General features: G+C 42.6%; 1 protein-coding gene across 3 annotated transcripts in view; it reads left to right on the top strand.

Moving 5' to 3' along the window:
- CNTN1 (contactin 1) overlaps nt 1-22692 on the top strand; it is a 441096-nt gene that overhangs the window by 148692 nt on the left and 269712 nt on the right. Inside the window, exon 3 of one of the 3 annotated variants that reach the window (XM_030548962.1) lies at nt 12051-12102. The exons of the other annotated variants lie outside the window; for them this stretch is intronic. The gene's annotated coding sequence lies outside the window, so the exon portion shown is untranslated. The remainder of the gene's footprint in view (nt 1-12050; nt 12103-22692) is intronic. 3 annotated transcript variants of the gene reach the window in all.

Here is a 22692-nt window from a genome sequence, read left to right as displayed (position 1 = left end):
TTTCTCACCCTGGACCTGCAGTCAGTACCTCCTGAACCCACCCAAGATTGCCTTCCAGATCTGCCAGGTGGAGAAGGGACCTCTGGTGAGTGTACCTTTGTAAATATTAGATGTGGTTTAAAAGCAACCATGTTTAATGATTAATTTGCCCTGGCATTCGCGGCCAGTACAGCTACCGGAAAAGTCTGTTCACGTGTATGGGGATGGAGTGGAAATCCTCCAGGGACATCTCCATAAAGCTCTCCTGGATGTACTCCCAAAGCCTTTGCAAAAGGTTTCTGGGGAGGGCAACCTTATTCCATCCTCCATGGTAGGACACTTTACCACGCCAGACCAGTAGCACATAGTCTGGAATCATTGCATAACACAGCGTATGGTCCTGGTGTTTGCTGACATTCAAACAACATCTGTTCTTTATCTCTCTGTGTTATCCTCAGGAGAGTGATATCATTCACGGTCACCTGCTTGAAATAGAGTGATTTTATTAAGGGGACATTCAGAGGTGCCTGTTCCTGCTGGGCTATTTGCCTGTGGCTGAACAGAAATGTTCCTTGCTGTTAGCCACACAGTGGGGGACGGGTGAAGCGATCATCCCAGATAATTTTGTGTGTGTGTGTGGGAGGGTTAGTTGGGTTTGTGCTGCATGTTAACCCAAAAACCACAGTCCCTCCTTTGAAATTGCCAACCCATTTTAAATAGTCTACCCGTTGTTCTCTGAAGTGTGTCTTTTTAACTACCACTCTCCCTTTTTTTTTCTTTCACCAGCTGCAAGTGTTTCAACGCTCACACTATCTTCTCCTTCCCAGAGGCTAGCGAAGATTAGAAGGCAAAAAAACCACACTTGTGATGAAATGTTCTCTGAGTTCATACAGTCTTTCCACCCTGAAAGAGACCAGCAGAATGCATGGAGGCAGACAATATCAGAATCCAGGAAAGCACAATATGAACGTGAGGACAGGTGGTGGGCTGAAGATGATAGGTGGCATCAGCTTCGTGACAGAAGGCAAGAGGCAATGCTGAGGCTACTGGAGGAACAAACTGATATGCTCTGGTGTATGGTAGAGGTTCAGGAAAGGTAGCATGGGCACAGACCACTGCTACAGCCCCTGTGTAAACAACCACCCTCCTCCCCAAGTTCCATAGCCTCGTCACCCAGATGCACAGGAATACGGTGGTGGGGCCTCTGGGCACCCAACAACTCCACCCCAGAGGATTGCCAAGCAACAAAAAGTTGGCATTCAATAAGTTGTAAAGTGCAGTGTGGCCTTGTCCTTCTCTCCTTCTCCGCCCCACCTGGTGCTTCCCTCCTCCCCCACCACTCCCGGGCTACCTTGGCAGTTATCCCCCTATTCGTGTGATGAATTAATAAAGAATGCATGAATGTGAAGCAACAATGACTTTATTGCCCCTGCAAACGGTGATAGAAGGGGGGAGGGGAGGGTGGTTAGCTTGCAGGGAAGCAGAGTGAACCAAGTGGGGGAGAGTTTCATTAAGGAGAAACAAACAGAACTTTCACACTGTAGCCTGGCCAGTCGTGAAACTGGTTTTCAAAGCTTCTCTGATGCGCACCATGCCCTCCTGTACTCTGCTAACCGCCCTGGTGTCTGGCTGCACGTAATCAGCGGCCAGGTAATTTGCCTCAACCTCCCACCCCACCATAAACGTTTCCCCCTTACTCTCTCAGATATTGTGGAGCACACAGCAAGCAGTAATAATAAGGGGAATATTGGTTTTGCTGAGGTCTATCTGAGTCAGTAAACTGCACCAGCTCGCTCTTAAACGTCCAAATGCACATTCTACCACCATTCTGCACTTGCTTAGCCTATAGTTGAACAGCTCCTGACTGCTGTCCAGGGTGCCTTTGTATGGCTTCATGAGCCATGGCATTAAGGGGTAGGCTGGGTCCTCAACGATAACTATAGGCATTTCAACATCCCCATTAGTTATTTTCTGGTCTGGGAAGAAAGTCCCTTGCTGCAGCTTTTGAAGCAGACCAGAGTTCCTGAAGATGTGAGCGTCATGTAACTTTCCTGGCCATCTCACGTTGATATTGGTGAAATGTCCCTTGTCATCCATGGGTGCTTGCAGCACCATTGAAAAGTAACTCTTTCGATTTATGTACTCGCTGGCTTGGTGCTCCAGTGCCAAGATAGGGATATGCGTTCCGTCTATGGCCCCACCACAGTTGGGGAATCCCATTGCAGAAAAGCCATCCACTAAGACCGGCACATTTCCCAGAGTCACTACCCTTGATATCAGCAGCTCTTTGATTGCGTGGGCTACTTGGATCACAGCAGCCCCCACAGTAGATTTGCCCACTCCAAATTGATGCCCAACTGACCGGTAGTTGTCCGGTGTTGCAAGCTTCCACAGGGCTATCACCACTTGCTTCTCAACTGTGAGGGCTGCTCTCATCTTGGTATTCTGGCGCTTCAGGGCAGGGGAAAGCAAGTCACAAAATTCCACAGAAGTGTCCTTACGCATGAGGAAGTTTCGCAGCCACTAGGAATCTTCCCAGACATGCAACACTATGCGATCCCACCAGTCTGTGCTTGTTTCCCAGGCCCAGAATCAGCATTCCACAGCATGAACCTGCCCCATTAACACCATGATGTCCATATTGCCAGGGCCTCTACTTTGAGAGAAATCTGTGTGCATGTCCTCATCACTCTTGTCACCGTGCTGCTGTCGTCTCCTCGCCTGGTTTTGCTTTTGCTGGTTCTGGTTCTGCATATACTTTGGGATAATGTGCGTGGTGTTTACGGTGCTCATAATTGCGGCGGTGATCTGAGCAGGCTCCATGCTTGCCGTGCTATGGCATCTGCTGTGAAAAAAGACAGAAAACGATTGTCTGCCATTGCTCTGACGGGGCGAGGGGGGGCAGACTTGGCTTACAGGGAATTAAAATCAACAAAGGGGGTGGGTTTGTATCAAGGAGAAACACACACAACTGTCACACAGAATGGCACCCTCAAGGTTTGAACTCAAAACTCTGGGTTTAGCAGGTTAATGCTCAAACCACTGAGCTATCCGTCCCCCCATGATTCAAGGAGGGAGGGGGGAGCAAATGAATACAAAACAAATCTGGTCTCTTTCTTGTTTTGATCCACTCCATCTCTCTTATACATCTTAGGCTGGCAGCAGATGGTGCAGTACAACTGCTAGCCATCCTCGTCTCCTGCCTTCTTACCAGAAGACGGTGCAGTACGACTGCAGGCAGGACTGAATCTCCATGAGACTAAACTTAAAAAGAGAATGACCTGGAGTCACTCTCATGTCTGCCCAGGCGCCCCGACCGACCTCACTGAGGTCGGCTAAAAGAGCACCCAGGAGACGACAACGATGGCTACTAGTCATGATGCACCGTCTGCTGCCAAAAGGCAATGAGCTGCTGCTGTGTTGCAATGCACTGCCACGTCTGCCAGCACCCAGGAGACGTATGGTGACAGTGAGCTAAGCGGGCTCCATGCTTGCCGTGGTATGGAATCTGCACAGATAACCCAGGAAATAAGGCTCGAAACGATTGTCTGCTGTTGCTTTCATGGACGGAGGGAGGAATGGGAGGGCTGATGACGTACCCAGAACCACTCGCAACAATGTTTTTGACCCATCAGGCATTGGGATCTCAACCCTGAATTCCAGAGAGCGGAAGAGACTGCGGGAACTGTGGGATAGCTACCATAGTGCAATGCTCTGGAAGTCGACGCTAGCCTTGGTACTGTGGAGGCACTCCACTGAGTTAATGGTCTTAATGGTCTTGAGTGAGGACACAGACAATTGATTGTATAAAATCGATTTCTAAAAGATTGACTTCTATAAATTCGACCTAATTTCGTAGTGTAGATGTACCCTTAGTCTCTAGCACTTACACATGTCCACAACAGGTTAGTAAAAGACCCTCAACCCTTGATAATTGCTGAAACTGAGTGTGGCTCTCGCGTTGCTCAGCAGCAGCCTGTCCGCCACTGGGGAACACGATGCATCCAGAGGGAGAGTCCAGTCCCACTACCTCAAACTTTTCCCCCTTATTTATACATAGTAATACAGTGACAGGTCCCTCAAAGAAAACTTGTTAAGCAAGCAGTTTCAATGGTCAAGCAAGAGGTTTCCTTCTGATTATTGATTAACCAGGTGTATTTTTTCCCCCAGAGTTTGCAGCCTTGAGATCGTTTCAGACCCATTCCTGAGGGCACATCCTGCTCTTTTAAAATGCATGTATCAGCAACTTCAACACAATTCTTATCAGGAAAGATGCTGGGTCAGGCTGCCCTTTCTGTGGCACCCAAAACCCTCTCCACTCCTGCCTTGGTTAAGCTAAGCTTGCTGCATGGCCACTTTATGGCCTGCTGACTTGGCTGCTTTTAGCAATAAGCAATAGTGGTTTCAGGCACTTTACTGGTTTGCCAAAATCTCCCCGTACATAATAGTGTCCTATAAGGGTTCAATATTTTTCTCTAATGACTTTGATAAAGAACTGGAGAGTAAGATTATAAAATTTGTAAAAGACACCAAGCTGGGAGGAGTTGCAAGCACTTTGGGGGACAGGATTAGAATTCAAAACAACCTTAAATTGGAGAATTGGTCTGAAATCAACAAGGTGAAATTCAATAAAGATTGTAAAGTATTACACTTAGGAAGGACAAATTAAATGTACAAATACAAAATGGGGAATAACTGATAGTACTGCAAAAAGAGAAGTGGGGGTTATAGAGGATCATAAATTGAATACGCCCAACACTGTGATGCAGTTGTGAAAAGGAAAATGTCATTCTGGGGTATATTTACAGCAGTGTCTTATGTAAGACAGAAGAGGTAATTGTCCTGTTCCACTTGGCACTGTTGAGGCCTCAGCTGGAGTACAGTGTCCAGAAGACCGAGGGGTACCTAATAAGTCTTAAAATATTTTAAGGGCTATTATACAAAGGATAGTGATCAATTGGTCTCTGTGTCAACTGAAGGTAGGACAAGAACTAATTGGCTTAATCTGGAGCAAGGGCGATTTAGGTTAGGTATTAGGAAAAACTTTCTTACTGTAAGGATAGTTAAGTACTGGAATAGGTTACTAACGGTGGATGTGTAATGCCCATCTTTGGGGTTTTTTAAAAACAGGTTAAATAAATACCTGTCAGAGATGGTCTAGCTTTATTTAATCCTGGACCAGATGACCCCTCATAGTCCCTTCCAGCCCTACATTTCTGTGTTCACTAAATCCTTTTCAGAGTTACTGATTTCCCGGATACGGTCTCTCACAGTGTAAGTGAGATTGGATTGTTTCATGATGTTTCTTCAAGACAGCACTAATCCAGTATTTTTTTTAAAATACCTCTACCCTGATAAGTGAGAAGAGAACCTTAAAATGTGAACCAAACTTAACTTGATTCAGTAATGTCTTCCTGACTTGGCAGGCAGCCTGAAATACCTCTGAGAGAACTGTACTCTGTTGCCATACGTCTGAATGGGGATTACTCATGAATCTTAATGACAGTTTGTATGTCAGTATTGTTAATTGATTCACTGCTCGCATATGCAGAAATAAATAAATAATCCTATTGTATACACCTGCACTGTTTACTATGAGTGGGATCCGTTGTGGTGTTATGGAGTCAGAAATGTTTTATATTTTTAATAACCCTTGGCTCAAAGATTCTCCTCTAATTCCTCTGAAATACCTTGTTTAAATATAGAATATAGTGGATACCATTATACTACTTAGAAGTGCCTTACTAAGTAATTAACATTACCATGATATTCCATTTACTAAGAATAGAATACCACATGGACCACAATGATGTACTATTTACACTACTTGTAAAGGCAAATGTTAAAAAGATTTTAATGATGACTATAAAATGCAGTTCAGGAAAAGCCTAGAAATTCTAATTTTGCTTCCAGTAGTTACCAGCATCTTTATGTATTTACTGATTCAGTTGGTGGCTCTGCAGATGTGGAGTCCATTGAGGGTTACGAAACTCAGAGGGGATGATCCTATTTTTTATGGGATGGATCCCATGCATATTGTGGAGTGAAATGACTGTGTAACTGAAGACGCTTTAAAAATCGGGGAAAACGGGACAACGAGTACGTGTGTAGAAAGGTTAAATTCTTAAATATGCCTAATATCAATAATTATAGATTGAGTTGGTGCTATACTTTTAATAATGATTCGGTTGAAGAAATTACACTTAATAAAAGTCAAGCAGTCTTTTAAGGATTTTAATTATGCATACTGCTCAGTATTTTCTGGAAGATACGAAAAATAATCTGCAAATATTTAAGTGAAAAGTAAAAAAGTTAAGTAGTTCAAGAATCTTTTATTTGCCATATATATACACTGCATTATATTTTTTCCTTATTTTATTATATATTTATGTAACATGGTTCTTGCATTTTTTCCTTCATTTTAAACTCACCATTTACTTAAGCAGCTAATCATGGTGCTCAGAATTTTTTTGATTTTGGTTTCCATTACTAAACTGTGTTACACTCCAGAATTAAACATAAATAGTTTAAAAAAAAATCTTGTGTACACATTTTTTTCTCTCGCCATCTGTATGTGTGCATACATACATACAGACTGTATATATATTTAATATATAAGTATAAACCCAGTGAAATGCCCAAGACACCTATAATAGTTTATTTCAGATTCCATCAGCTTTCAGTTTTGGTAAGTCAGTAACTGCAATTGGAATTTTTCTAAATATAGTTATGTAAAAGTTTCTGCAATTTCTTTATATATCAGTAATTATTGTAATGTAAGTAATGGTTATATTGAAGTCATCTGATCAAAAGATGTGATTAGAAATGATCTTTTCACTGAAGAAACACACATGGTCATTGCCAGTGTCCTGCAGGACCCCTGTTTTTAAGGACTAGAGAGAACTTAATTTTAATGCTACATGTTTAGTTACAGATCTCTGTCAGAAACAAGCTACTAAATGTGTGAAATTGTGCATGACATTAATAAATGCAGATAAATGCACATTGGAAAACATCATCCTAACTGTATGTTCAAAATGATGGGGTCTAAATTAGCTATTACTACTCAAGAAACAGATCTTAGAGTCAGCATGGATAGTTCTCTGAAAACATTTGCTCAATGTGTAGCAGCAGTCAAAAAAAAAAAAGCTAACAACATTAGGAACCATTAGGAAAGGGATAGAAAATAAAACCAAAAATATCATCATGCCACTATATAAATCCATGGTACTCCCACAGCTTGAACACTGTGTGTGGTTGTGATCACCCTGTCTCAAAAAAGATATATTAGAATTGGAAAAGATACAGGGAAGGGCAACAAAAATTATTAGAGATATGGAACAGCTTCCATATGAGGGGAGATTGAAAAGAAGACTGGGACTCTTCATCTTAGAGAAGAGACAACGAAGTGGGGATATGAGAGAGGTCAGGGATGTAACCCTAAATCTCTGACTGCCGGAAGCTGGGACTGCACCTCGGGATGGATCACTCAATAATTGCCTGGCTCTGTTCATTCCCTCTAAAGCATCTGGCCCTGGTCACAGTCAGAATATAAAATGCAGTGCTAGATGGAATGTTGTTCTGATGCAGGTATGGCCATTTTTACATTTTACACTTTACTGCATCAAATATGCTGTCAAATATGAACAGAACTCAGACCACACACACAACTACCTCTTCTTTTTTCTCTTCTCCATCTCTCTCTCTCTTTCTCTTTCCTGGAGTCAGGGTGAAATCCTGACCCTACTGAAGTGGAACAGGAGTTCTTCCATTGACTTCAGTGAAGCCAGGTTTTCACCCATGGTCTTTCTCCTCTGTTCAGCGAGTGGATCTCTCTTCCCTTAGGTCTCCCTTTCTAATTGAAGCTTTTTCTTTATCTCTGTGCCTTCAGTTTGTGTACTCCAGCTTGTGTGCTCTTCCCAGCACTTCAGACACAGTCCACTTAAGCCCTAGTAAAAATGTCCAAAGTAGCACCCTAGCTTTTTGGATTAGTCTAGAATCCCTTACTCCCAGCATTTCGCTTCCTACTCCCAGGTGCCTTCTCCCCCACAGATATCTTGTGGGGTCCTGCCCTAGTGAGCATCAGCTCCACCCATAAAAATCACTGAAGTGGGGAGCTGATGGTGCTAGACTTGGCATTAGTCCTCTCTCAGCCCTACTCTAAAGTCACTCTCAGACACTCGAAGAAGGGAGGTAGGACACCCAGCAGAGGTGAAATGGTTGCTCAGCTCTACATGTCTTGCCTCATGAGAGGCAAAAAATGCAGTTTTTGTAATTTTCTAATGTGTTCCATCCCATGTCCCCTTGCAGAGATTGAGCATGAGACAGCTATCTAAATTGAAAATATTTAATTACTGTAGCCATAAGGCACAGTCTGATCCTGTAGACGCTGTGCACGTGGAAATAATGTGAGCTATGAAATAATAATGGGAATTCTGGAAAAGGAGCAAAAGCATACTGGGAGCCATGTTCTGGACACACATTGCCTCAATGACAATTTGCAATGGATTTTAAAATTGTTTCACAACCCTGACATTAAGACATTGAAGGATTATATGTTTGTGCATATGTATTGTACTATGTTGGCATTTGATGGAGAAGGTAATATGACGATTTTTCCATGGATAACCCATTATATGCCAGTATGGTTGAATGTTCAATTATTTAAAAAACTTGAATTAAAGGATTGTTCCTAACATACTGTCATAGGACATACCTGCCCGGTAGCATTCCCTGTTGGCTGGGTGTGGTTCTGCAGGCACTCCCTGCCTCAATTTCTCCTCTCCCAGGTTTTCTGTCCCTGCTGGGAATTCGTGTGGCTCAGCCCTCCAGCTGGGTCACTCTTGGGTCACTCCCCCTCTGTTCACACAAACAAAAAGTTATTGCCACCCAGCCTGAGCGTCAGCCCTCCCTGAAGCTCAGTTCCCAGTCCCTTCTTGGCTACCTTTAAGTTTCTCTGGGATAGAACCTGACTTCCTAGCTGCTTCCCTTCAAGACTCTACTTGAGGGCCTTCCACAGGAACTTAACTTGCTCCTTGTGGCCCCTCCTCCAAACTGAGTTTTCTCAGTCCTTTATGAGACCCAGGTGTTTCAGGCTGTTACCTGACACCAATCAGTTCAGCTCCCGCTTAGTTGAGGAGGCAGTCAAAATATGGCTTATAATGGAATTCAGCACAACAGGTTAATTATGGAACTGTATCCAGTGCTTCCATTTTGTGTGAGCATCTGTGTGTAGTATTATGATTAAACAACACTAAATTAAATGATTAAACAACACTAAATTGTGTTTCATCTATCTCTGGAAGGCATTCCAAATAAGAGTAAAACCACCAACCAAACTGTTTTTTTAAAGTGGGGTGGAAATCTCAATAATATAGTTTCTAATGTCTAAGGACTCAATCCTGTGAACCAGCAAAAGCGCACACAAATTTAAGCATGCAGGTAATCCCATTGACTTCAGCAGGACTATACTCAAATGCTTAAAGTAAAGCATGTACTTAAGTATTTTGCTGGACTAGGATGTAAGATTCTGGACTGAGTACGTAATTAAGCTCCGTAAGCTTGCAGTCGCTATATTATCAACAGCTAATTAATTACCATGTAAAGAGTTTTGAGACATTGTACCATAAGTGTGAAATGCAATCTATACAAACATAAATTATTCTTCTGTTCTATTTCGCAGTAGTGGAGAAATGTATTTTACAGTTTTTACTAAACGGTTTTGACAGTTTAGGGGATTTCTGTCAACTTATGAATTCCATTTTGGTTCTGTGAACACTATGTTTTATTCCAGTCTCCACCTTTGTTTTGAATGTAACCTTTGGTGTGACTTTCAGCATACATTTTGTAGCAGGAACTTGATTGTCAGGCCTGGAATGCATTAAGAAATTAGGTTGATATAACTACATTGCTCAGGGGTGTGAAAAATCCACACCCCTGTGCGACACAGTTAAATGGACCTAGCCTTCCCCCATTCTCCACCCTCTGATGTAGACAGCTCTAGGTTAGCTACTGCCTCTCAGGGAGGTGGAGTACCTATGCCGACAGGAGAACCTCTCATATCAGTTTAGGTAGTATCTTCATTTACGCGATGCAGTTGTGGCAGTTTATGTGTAGATGTACCCTTAGTGGAGAGACAATGTCTGGGAAATTGTGACAGAGCAATCAAGGGCTATCAACATTGAATAGCCCTACCCTGGTGAAACAATGGATTGGCTGCCAGTAGGATCATTGACTTTGACTTTGAACAACTCTACACAGAAGTTGACTGGGACTGGGTATAGTTTATAGGTTGGAAATTCACCAGTGGAAGCTAAGGGTCAAGAAAGGCTTCCAAAGCAATTTTAAAAGAGGAATGCTCTCTAAGCAAAGGAGACCATTCCAGTGACATAAAGAAGACCATGCAAAAGAGGAGGGAAATCTGTCTGTCCTAAGGACCGGGACTAAACTTTGGATTCACGGGGATGAATCAGATTGGATCAAACTCCTCAGCAGTTTCCAAATTGTATTCAGCAGTTGGTTTTCTGAAGATCTAAAACTCTCTTGTGCTTTTTAAGAGTATTTTTAGCTAAGAAATTCTTTTGCCAAGGCTGTGTTTCATTTCTTTCCTGCCATGTTGGCTCTGAAGGGTATAAACAGAAAAAAAAAACCCACATTGATGGGGGGGGGGATATTTATCTAAGTTACTGGGCGCTCAGGAGACACTGTTTCCAGGATCTAGGTGGCCAGACTGCAGGGTCCCACTGTATAAGTAGGGTAGGAAGTATGTCTAAGACACAGAGCTTGTAGAACTGATAAATGAAATTGTTTTTAATTGTTCACTTTATTAATGTAACTTCTGTTCAGCATTCACTACACTTGCCTACACTGTAACTTCTGTTCCATATTGTAATTCAAACCCCATTTTAAAACACTCACTCCATTTTGTAAAAGCTTCCTCCAACCTTCATTTTTGCAAACCCTGCTGTAATCTTATTAGTTTAGTTTAGATGTGTGAATGAGGTATGGATGGATGATGGAATCAACCTCCAGCCGCAGCCTGTCCTGATGAGATAAAGTTCAAATACCAACGGCTGAAGACCTAGACAACAGCCCTAAACAAAGTAAGAAGCATCCATCCTAAAAAGAAAAAGACAACAGAACAACAGAAGGAAGATCAAAGCCAGGTTCAAGGCTGAAAGTCACGCCTGCAATTGATGGGTGATCAATCTAAACCCAGAGGCAGCGTGACACAGCAAGACCTGTAGACTTTGAATCCAAACTAAAAGCCTATAAAAAAGAAGGGTGAGATGAGAGACTTTGGGTAACATTCTGCTGCCAACATGGAAGAACATCGGTGCCTGCCCAACAGAGATCCAGCTCAGCCTTGTGCCCAGCTTTCCTGGCCAGTTAGCTGCCACAAGCTATGAACCCAAGCTGCAAAATCAAGCCATGAACTTAAGCTATCTTCAGGACTGGTAACTATGCAGCAGCTGCAAAACACCTGATGAATGTGGGTGTGTGTGTGTGAATGTGTGTATGTGTGTGTGTATAGGTATTAGATATAATGTGAGTGTGTGTGTGTGTGTGTGTGTGTGTGTGTGTGTATAGGTAATAGGTATAACGTGTGTGTGTGTAAGAATTAAGATATTAGTTATTAGTCATAAATTGTTATAATAAATGTGGCATCTTTGCCTTGTCCCCTTTAATAAGATCCTGCTGGTTTTTACTGGTCTAATATAATTGGTACAACAAGCTGAGAACTAGAGCTGGCTGTAAAACAAGAATTTCATTTTGTGAAACTGTTAAGAGGCTTTTTTTAATTGGTTTCCTTCCTAATGTGGAACAAAACCAAGACCTCTCAAAAAGTTATGTGGAAAGCCAGAGAAAGAGACCCACTTCCGAATAGTCAATAGTCTGTTCATAGAATCATAGAAGATTAGGATTGAAAGAGATTCAGGAGGTCATCTAGTCCAACTCCTGCTCAAAGCAGGACCACCGTAACAGGATCAGGAGCAACCCTTGTTGGTAAGTTACTCACTTGAGCTGTGGGCAATTAGCTAATCAGAGTGTCTCTCTTTTGTTCTGACCAGAAGAGCCATCGTGGACCTGAGAATCCTTCAAACTAATGCTTTGTTGAAACAGGTAAATCTCCATTAAAAGTTTGTTTTTGATTAATCAGCATTCTAAGACAAAAAACATTTTGTTGAAAAGTTTCCAGTCATCTCTACTAATACCAGTGATCAGTCATTACCCAGAATCATGGGACCTAGAAACACATGGGATTCTGCAGCTGGATCTAGATAGGAGGACAGGAGCCAATTGTGACTGTAGTTATTAAAAACGTTTAAATTGTAGGCTCCCAGACCTGCACTGAGACCTATGTAGATGCACTGTCTGACGGAAGTCAGTTAATTTCAGGATAGGGGCCCTAGAGTGGAAAAAAGGATACTTTTTAAAAGGTTGCTTTCAGTTTTTACTTTGTTTTGTTGTTTGTTTTTGTACTAGGCAGAAAATTGGAAAGGTAACGTGACTAAATGAAACAAGCTGCTATAATTTACACAGAAGCCCATGAGCCAAGCAACACTTAAACTGCTTTTTAAAGTTTGAATTCAATGTGGCCATTTTGTATTGTTTTTCTTGAGAACATTTTCAAACAGTCTAATTACTAAAATACAACCTAAATAATACACCATATATACTATATGTGAAATAGGACTCTGAGAAGAATGAGGAGAAAATTAGAGGGCTTTATATAGTATTTGTAATATTCAAGGCCGGTGCAAGGAAGTTTAGCACCCTTGGTGAAACTTCCATCTTGCACCCCCACCTCCAGGCTTGCGGCAGCTCCTGCCACTCCCCCGCCCTAAGGCGCCCCCCTGTGGCAGCTCCCTGCCCCCCGGAGCCGTGTGGCACCTCCCCACCCCAGCTCACCTCTGCTCCGCCTCCTCCCCGAGCATGCAGCTCTTGTGCTAATTCTCCTCCCAGGCTTGCGGCGTCAAACAGTTGATTGGTACTGCAAGCCTGGGAGGTGGGAGAAGTGGAGCAGCAACTGCGCGCACGGGGAGTTGTGCTTTAAAAAGAAAATTGAGGGCACCGCTTTTTGGCGCCTCCAATCTTGACGCCTTAGGCAACTGCCTAGTTTGCCTTTGTCATGGTATAATCCCCACTCTGAACCTTAGCGTCCAAAAGATGGGGTACCAGCATGAATTCCTCTAAGCTTAATTACCAGCTTAGAACCTGTAGCGCTGCCACCAACCAGGAATTTCAGTGCCTGGTACACTCTGGTCCCCCCAAGACCTTGCCAGGGGAACCCCAAGACCCAGACCCTCTGGATCTTAACACAAGGAAAGTAAACCCTTTCCCCCACTGTTTCCTCTCCCAGGCTTCCCCTTCCTGGGTTACCCTGGAAGATCACTGTGATTCAAACTCCTTGAATCTTAAACAGAGAGGAAAATGCACCTTCCCCCCTCCTTCTCTCTCCCCTTCCCAGACTCTCCTTGAGAGAGACAGTAATCCTAACACAGAGAGAAATTAGCCTCTCTCTCCCCCTTCCCTCCCTTCTCCCCACCAATTCCCTGGTGGATCCAGACCCAGTCCCCTGGGGTCTCACCAGAATAGAAAAACAATCAGGTTCTTAAACAAGAAAAGCTTTTAATTAAAGAGAGAAAAAACAGTGAAAATTATCTTTATAAATTTAAAAAATGGAATAGGTACAGGTTCTTTCTGCTATAGACACTGGGAACACCCTCCCAGCCTAAGTATACAAGTACAAATTAAAATCTTTTCAGCAAAATACCAATTTGAACTCCTTCCAACCAAATACACATTTGCAAATAAAGAAAACAAGCATAAGCCTAACTTGTTTTATCTACCTAGTACTCACTATTCTGAACTTATAAGAGCCTGTATTGGAGAGATTGGAGAGAGACCTGGTTGCACGTCTGGTCAGAGAACAACAACCAAACACTAACAGCACACACACAAACTTCCCTCCCTCAAGATTTGAAAGTATCCTGTCCCCGATTGGTCCTTTGGTCAGGTGACAGCCTGGCTCACTGATCTTGTTAACCCTTTACAGGCAAAAGAGACATGAAGTACTCCTGTTATTAACCCTTACTTATCTGTTTATGACAGCCTTAACGGTAGCACCGGCCCTGGTAATATTCCAGCTCACACTTAGTCTTTAGGATTGTTAACTAAGAACCATTTGCAGGACCAGATTCTGTCCTTTGCTGTGCCTGTGTTCTGTATCCTTCTACTTGGAGGACATTTTGTCCCCCTCACTATGCTCTTGATCCCACTTTGCTATTAAAATCATACCGTTCCTGTAAAAGAAAATGAGATAGTGCTCACTGATGTCAGCTTGTTCTGCCTGAGCCAGCTTTTTTTGACTATATAACAAACAGAGCTAATATTTAAGGACCAGATTCTTCCCTAACTTTCACACCTTTCCAGTCCTAGTCATGGGGGTTGCCTAAGTTCTTAAACAGAATTTGGGCCTAAGGCTGCAGAGATCTAATTTCAAACTCTAGCCACAGTCTAATAGTCTGTATCACTAATCTCAGTGTCACTTGTTTGTCCAATATGCTTTATAATGTATGGCAGCACATTTATGATTATTAAGAAATGAAAGGATAGTTCCCACAGCCTTCCAACGAATTCTGTGAATTCCTGTACTCCGGATGTTGCAGAGCATTACACTCTTTCAAGAGTCTTAAAGCATAAGCATTCTGAAATACTCATCAAATTAGAATTGTATGGAAGCCATTACTGTTCAGAAAAATTCTCTCCTTCTGAATAGACCAGATATCTTGGGACATTACTCATAACACCCTCCGACAGGGATAGAAATCTTCTGGATTCTCTTACCTTCCAGTTCCATGTCCTGGATTACATGGAACTGTCCTGCTTTGACACCTGCTCCCCCATTCTCTGAGTCCCAGCTGAAGAGCAGTTTGCCTTAGGCCCTCTGTCCGAGAGAGCCCCGAAACTAATTGGCATTGAATCTGGTGCACGAGGTCACAGCACCATTCAGGTGTGACCTAGTTGCCTCTCTGTCTTGGTCTATGGCAGGCCAGGCCATATTTGTATGTGCTAGATAGCAACTACAATCAAATTTGGCATGTCTGACTTCACCTCCATCAGCAGAGGTATGGATGGGCCAGTCCTGAGTGGTGCTGTGCCCGGCTTAAGTAGCTTAAAATGTTGGGAGGTATGCATTCTGTTTTAGCAGGAAGTACACTAAAAATGAGCCCAAAGAATGGTGGAATAAGGCCAATTCTGCTAACTTGAAGACTGATTCCTTTCCTTTGTTCCTACCTAGAGCACACAACAAAAATGTCCTTCATTCTTCAAAGGAGAAATCTGCTCTTCCTGATATTTTTAACATGCATGCCAGAAGTTCTACATTCTTAAGACAATTTTTAAGGCCATTTTTAACCCTATCATATTTGATACTTTAGAGAATGTGGGTTGAAAAGGTACATTTCTCATTTTGGATTTAAGTAATTGCCATTCCTGTTTTTTTTAAAGTGCTAAAGTTGTAGTGCAGTACAGATTTAATTGATTTCACAATACAATCTCAGTGACATTTCACAGTTCTTTTCACTTCCCTTCAAATACTAGATTATTTTCTGTTACAAGGTATATACTTAAAGCTAGTGTTTTGAGTTAGTGATTTTTCCCAGTGTGTTCCTAATAAAAAATTAGAGACCTAAAATCTTGAGAGCTTTTGGAAGCTGGGTTGGGAACCAATGCCACTGCAGTAATGGCCTAATCCCATATCTGGTAATGGCACCACATACAAAAATCTTTTCCAGGACAAGCTGCACCTCAGATTTGCTTGTCAGGTGACAAAATATGGTTGTCATAAGGCCAAAATGAGCAATTTTTGTAATTTGTGTTTATCCCTAGTCAGACAGGACTATTGGGAATGTTATGTGGAAGAGCGTCTGTTCATTCAGAGTTGTGAAGACGCGGAGATCGTCAAGTCAAAAGCCATTCTCTGGTGAGGGTTTGAGAGGGTTCCATCCTTGAGGGGAACAGAGTCAGAGGCTGATTCTGATTGGCAGTTCAGCCTGCTGTTGGGGAAAGAGCTTGGCTTCTGTGTATTTTGACACTTTACTGACAAGCTACTGATCTGATCTGACCTGAACTTGACAACAGTGGTTGCTGCTGACTGACAAGCATGACTGACAAGCATGTCTGACATGAGATTGAAAAGTAAATATTGGTCTAGCTGCATCCCATGCTCCATATCATGGAGCAAGCAGACACACTGCATTTTGGGAAAAAGAAAAGTATACGTGAGATGCAAAGCAGAGCCATTGGAGGTATGTAGCAAAATTAGCAGGCCAGACAAGCAAAGCATAGCTTTCTTCTGCCATTCAGTGGTATTTACAAGGGAGTGAAGAAAGCAGGCCTGTTTCCATTTTTAGTCATATGAATCAATAAATGCACCTGAGATTTGCAGGGCAATTATCACTTGGAAATTCCTCCCTGTGGGGTACCCTCAAGCCCTTTCACACACACCCTCCCCGGGGAAGAGCTAAGAAAGGAAAAAAAAGGAAATTAGTTGTGGCTACCAGCTAATCAAACAAAATATGCACAAACCTCTTAAGACACCAAAAATCCAATCCTGTTCTCAAAGGTAAATTTTATTAAAAAAAAAAAGGAAAAAATTACATCTGGAATTTAGGCTTTTTGCTAGATCTTAAAAGAAACAATTACAAAAATTAAGCACTCAAAATTACTTTTTTGGGGGTTCATCTTAAAGGTTACAAGCAAACAAAAGCATCTGGGCTTTGCACAGAGGAGTCCACAAGCCAATAAGAAATAAAAGTAATAACCCTAATCATGTCTTTTGAGACATTCCTTAATTTTACTTACCTATCTGAGGCTCCAGAGAAGTAGGTTTGAGGTATGACATGATAATTTATAATCATACCTGGCTTAAAGCTGGTTACAATTTTACTGCCCGTTTCCCTGCAGCCCAGAGAACAACAGACAAGGGGAACGTTTCTTTTCCAGTTTTAAAAAGTTCTACCTTCCCCTACGCTCTTTTGGTCAGGTGCCCACATCTGACCAAAAGGGGAGGAGCTGGTGAAACGAGGGCTCGAGTAAGGTTGAGGAACCACAAATGATAAAACAAGGGTGGGAGTGAGGGTTACAGGGTTAAAATCAGGGAGCCAGAGGGAGACGCTGAGCAGAGAACCCCGGTCAACTGAGACCTACTGAATTCTGGGAAAGGGGTGGGTGTGAGTCCACCCTTATCAGAACGCCCCTCCCCCATCTTAAGGGGGAGGAGCCATTAAACCGAGGGTTCAGCTGATCACGTGGGGCAACAAATGATTAAGCAGGGACAGGAGTGAGGGTCATAGGTTCAAGATCAGGGATCCAGAGGGGGACACTGAGCAGAGAAGCCAGGTCAGACTGAGAACCAGCAGCTGAACCAACATTCTGGTCAGGGTAAATCCAACTAGTTCCCTGGAGAAGGCCTGATTGAGGGAAGGAGTAGCTAATTACTAGATCAGCCTGAGCTGGGGAGAGCTAAAGGAGATAATTAGCCCATTAACTGCAAGAGTAGAAAAGGAGCATAGGAAAGAAGTGCAGGGGGGAGAAGAGAGAAAAAAAGAAAAGGCTAAGGGAGATCTTTGCTTAGAAATATCTCTTTTCTCTCTCCTGTCTGGCAAAACAGGATGGTGGTTGTATGTCACTGTAAATCGAATCGCTATACAGGACAGTGAAGGGGTGGTGGTTGATACAACACAAACTACATGGTGATGATTACAGACTAGAGGCGTTAGAGCCATTTGTGCAGGAAGACAAGCAGATGGCTGCACCTTGTCACCTGAGATATTAGAGTTCACATATCTCAACTGGGCATTTGATGAGTCAGACAAGTCAGCATGGCCTACTGGAATCTACTGATATTAGGAAAGCAGGAATTACAATCAGCTTTGCTCTGACTTGTGTGTGGGTGAGCATGGGAAAACCATTCAAACTCTGAATGGATCACTTCTCCATCTGAAAGGTGGGGATAATTATCCATGCTGCATAGTGCATACATAGGGCCCTTAATTTTCGGGTTTTATTTTATTTAATTTTTCCCATGAATTTATCTATATTACCACCACAACAAAAACAGGTGAAAATCAGTACAAAAAAGTATCAATAAATTTTCTAGGTAAATATCTGGGTTTATTTTAGTGGACTAAAAGGTGGGGGGGGGAGTATTTAGAAGATGAATGCTTTGAATTCCATTTATCATTGTGGTTTCTTGCAGAATTAAAACAGAACTCAAAACACAATGCCGCCTCTGAGTTTTAGAAAATAATATAGCTCTAAGCCTAAAACTTTTCATTTAGATAAACAGTTTACTGTTGTAGTCTTAGAATTACTAACCTATAAATATTTACATTCAAAAATTGGGCCACACCATTTTCAGCACATACACTCAACTTTATCCTTTTCTCCTGTTTTTGATTTTTTAAAACTTTGAATACTTCCTTGTGTTCTGAACGTATTCTGATTTTCATTTTCTTCCCATTTTCTGTCAAATCTTTAAACTGTTATCTGCTAGTAAGTGTGTGCATGGAGGGTATGAGATTCATCAGTGCATTCAGAGGCACATGCCCTTCAGAGCTTGCGTGTGTGCCTGTTTATTGTGTGTATCTTATAGACCAGTGGTTCCCAAACTTTAACAACCCGTGAACCCCTTTCACTAAATTGTGAAATCTCATGAACCCCCTCCTAAAAATGAATATTTCCAGGAATTTAAGGTTAAATTTCCTCAGTGTGATGGATACGCTTGCTTTGCTCTTCATAGCTTTTGGAAGTCTGGAACCACTGGAGAAAGATAAAGTCTCAGGTCTCATTCTGCATCAAATCTGTTTCTGTATTTGGTTTTCAGGTGTGCATACAAGGAAAACGTTTTTCTCACATAATATGTTGTTGAAAATGGTAACTAAACTGTAGTAGCTTTTTCTGCCAGAAATGGTTGGTCATGAGATTTAGGCAGAGTGATCGTGGGAAAGTAGGAAAAGGTCAGAGAAATGTGCAGAACCCTTTCACTGAGCATAAGGAGCTTACATTTTATGCAGAGGTTCAGATGCTATAGTGATAGGCATGGTATATGGATCTAAATAGGACAGTGAGCCAATGAAAGGATTTGAAGAGGTGAGTGATGTGATCAGAGTAACGGTGATTTTCAGATCATTATTTTGGATAGTCTGTAGGGGGGAACATAATTTCAAGCATGTTGCTATCTATTTAGCACTATTATTTTGAAGCAGTGGCAACTAAAATTACATCACTCTACAATTGCTGAAATAAGATTGGAACTAGGGTACAAGGATTGGACTTTTGACTGAAAAATCAGGCAATGGGCTAGATAAGTCCCACGAAGGAGCACTGGGTCCATTTTTTTGCAGATCCTTTTCTGGAGGAAGGTGCTTGTGTGTTATTACAGTGTTAACATCACAATTATAAGCAGCAACAAATAGAACATGGAAGAATTATTCTCAGTGCTCCTTGGCTCTGTGTGTAAGTATTTAGTTACTGAATGCAGGATGCCATTTTGAGTGAGTTACAACTACCACATGTTCATGATCATTTGGTGCAAATATAACTGTGTGGTGGCTATTTTAATATATGCAAAATATATGCACAAGTCTTGGCATTTTCCTCAGTTCAGACTATATACAGGATCACTTTATCCATCACGGAAATGCATTTACGTCTGAGTGAAACACAGTAACTGTTTAACAGCACAAAGCAATGCTGCACAACAGTTTAGTACAAAAAGTAAATAATCATTTAAGTAAAATATATTGAACTATTTGGAAGTATTTCAGTCCTTGAAAAAATGAAATTCTAAATTAAAGGTAAGTAGACATATTTTTAGAAAAATATAAAAACTATTGAATATGTGAAATATCTCAAGATAGTGACAATATAGTGTATTTAAAATGCATATTTGAAAAATTGTTTAAGCAGTAGTACTTATGTGTCCCAGCCGGGACTGTTGTTTATGCATTCAACTCTAATGACTGAATTAACAATCTTATTTTCATCAACTTCTAAGACTCTAAGTAGGGCCTTTATTGACTCATTTATTAGATGCTTGATCCTGGGGAAAAGGTAATGTAGTGTGAAGGCTGGGATGGTAGGTATCGTGTACTAAAACTGATGCGTGTGATGCAGCAGCATGAGCAGATTTACTTCTTTGCATTTGTATGTCTAAGTCTCTGAACTCCAACAAGATACAATAAATACATGAGAACCTGCTGTATGATGACATGACAGCCTTTCGTTAAAAGGTCTGGGCAATGCAGAGAGAGACAAAAGAAAGTAAGACATTTGAGCTATCTCATCTTCAGGTTTAGAATTCTTTGAAATGCTAAAACCAGCTTTTGGTCAAGGACTGTATATACTTGTTTTGGTTTGTTTATTTTTCACTGTACCTAGGATGATGAGGCCTCGAGCTGACAGAGGCCTTTTGGTAGTGCTGTAATACAAATAAGATATACTCAGATTCAACAGTAATATTTGGATTCAGTGAGGGCAAATACCCTTAACAGAGCTCTAGGTTATCCACATTCTAGGCCTCATCCATTCAAATGGGAAGAATCTCAGTATCTGTTGGTCTTAGGGCTGCCAACGAGTCAGCTGCTCCGGTGGCCCAAGGCCTGGCTGCCAGTCAGCTGATCCAGTGACTGGCTGCCAGTCAGCTGCTCTGTAGTCAGTGCTCCGGCAGTCCCAGAGCTGACAGCAGCTTCAGCCCTGCCCCAGAAGTAGTCATGGATGTCCTGGAAAGTCACGGAATCCATGACCTCTTTGACCCCAAAAGTAATAGCAACTTTTTTTAAAAGTATATCAGAAGCGGGAAGCCTGCTAAACAACCAGTGGGGCCACTGGATGATCGAGATGCTAAAGGAGCGCTCAAGGATAAGGCCATTGCGGGGAAACTAACTAAATTCTTTGCATCGATCTTCACGGCTGAGAATGTGAGGGAAAGTCTCATTCTTTTTAGGTGACAAATCTGAGGAACCGTCCAAGATTGAGGTGTCGTTAGAGGAGATTTTGGAACAATCTGATAAACTAAACAAGAATAAGTCACCAAGACCAGATGGTATTCATCCAAGAGTTCTGAAGGAACTCAAATGTGAAATTGCAGAACTACTAACTGTGGAATGTAACCTATGATTTAAATAAACTTCTATACCAGATGACTGGAGGATAGCTAACGTGACGCCAATTTTTTAAAAAGGCTCCAGAGGTTATCCTGGCAATTACTGGCCGGTAAGCCTGATTTCAGCATCGGGCAAACTAGTTGAAAATATAGCAAAGAACAGAATTATTGGACACATAGATTACCATGATTTGTTGGGGAAGAGTCATCATGCTTTTTGTAAAGGGAAATCATGCCTCACCAATCTACTAGAATTCTTTGAGAGAGGTCGACAAGCGTGAGTCAGTGGATATAGTGTATTTTGATTTTCAGAAAGCATTTGACAAGGTCCCTCATCAAAGGCTCTTAAATGAAGTGAGCTGTCATGGGATAAGAGGAAAGGTCCTCTTATGGATTGGTAGCTAGTTAAAAGATAGGAAACAAAGGGTAGGAATAAATGGTCAGTTTTCAGAATGGAACGTTGGAAATATCGTTATCCCCCAGAAGTCTATATTGGGATCAGTTCTATTCAAAATGGGAGATGCACATTCTCGCTGAGGTCCCCAGACCTCAGCGAGAATGTGCATCTCCCATCAACACTGGAGGCATTCGAGGCAGCCTCTGACTTATTAAGCCTCCCGGTGCTGGCCTCCACGTGCTTGTGGAAAGAGCTGCCAGACACGGCCCAACTCCCGATCCAGTGAAGGGGCAAGCAGGCCATGATGTCGCTCCCCTCCCCGCTCCGCTCCGGCCGCACTGGTGCAGAGAGGGTGCTCCCCAGCCTTGAGGCACCACTTCCCGGCGACAGTGGGTACTGCTCCCCCTTGGTCCTCCTATTCGGAGACCTCGGACTTGGAGGTGGAATCCTACTGCTCCAGTAGATCGAGGAGCAGGAGGTCAGCTTCTCAGGCATGACAACGACCTTACCTGGTGTAGTGGCAGCAACAGTGGAAACCACCCTCTCAGTGACCGTTCTGGACTTCCTGGGCCTACCATCAGTCCCTGGGACAGATGCACGGCCTGCGCTCCAGTTCTTTGTTAGTCTCCTCGATGTCGGCGGCTCTGGCGAAAATGCCTCCACCACCAGCACCGCTGTCCGGCATAAGTGTGCCACAACAGAACTTGGCACCATCTAGTTAAATACCGGCACCAACGGGAATAATGTTTCTGACGCTGCAGCATGCCTCATTGTTTGGCGTCGACCCCGGTACCGGCTGCGGTGCCGCATCCTACATCCGCACCGGCCACGCAACCAGAGTACCGTGTGCTGCAGAACCCTACAGAGGCTGAGGGTACAGGGAGAGTCCTGTGCAGGTGATCTCCTCCTCTTCCTCACCGGATGAGGTGGTTGTGGGAACTTCAGCAGCACTGGCCCTAGAGAACAATCAGGTGCTTCAACTGCTACTTAAGCATGCAGCTCAGAGCCTGGCGATCCAAGAAGAGGAGATCGAGGTGGATGTAGATCCAGTAGTGGACATCGTGGCCCTCTCGGGTTGCCCTACAATTGATCAAAATGATAGCTGATATGTCCAACACCTTGTAGCAGACGCCAGCTTCATTGG

Source organism: Gopherus evgoodei, chromosome 1 (assembly GCF_007399415.2).
Source record: "Gopherus evgoodei ecotype Sinaloan lineage chromosome 1, rGopEvg1_v1.p, whole genome shotgun sequence".
NCBI classification, from domain to species: domain Eukaryota; kingdom Metazoa; phylum Chordata; order Testudines; family Testudinidae; genus Gopherus; species Gopherus evgoodei.
This window is presented reverse-complemented; position numbering and strand designations above follow the sequence as displayed.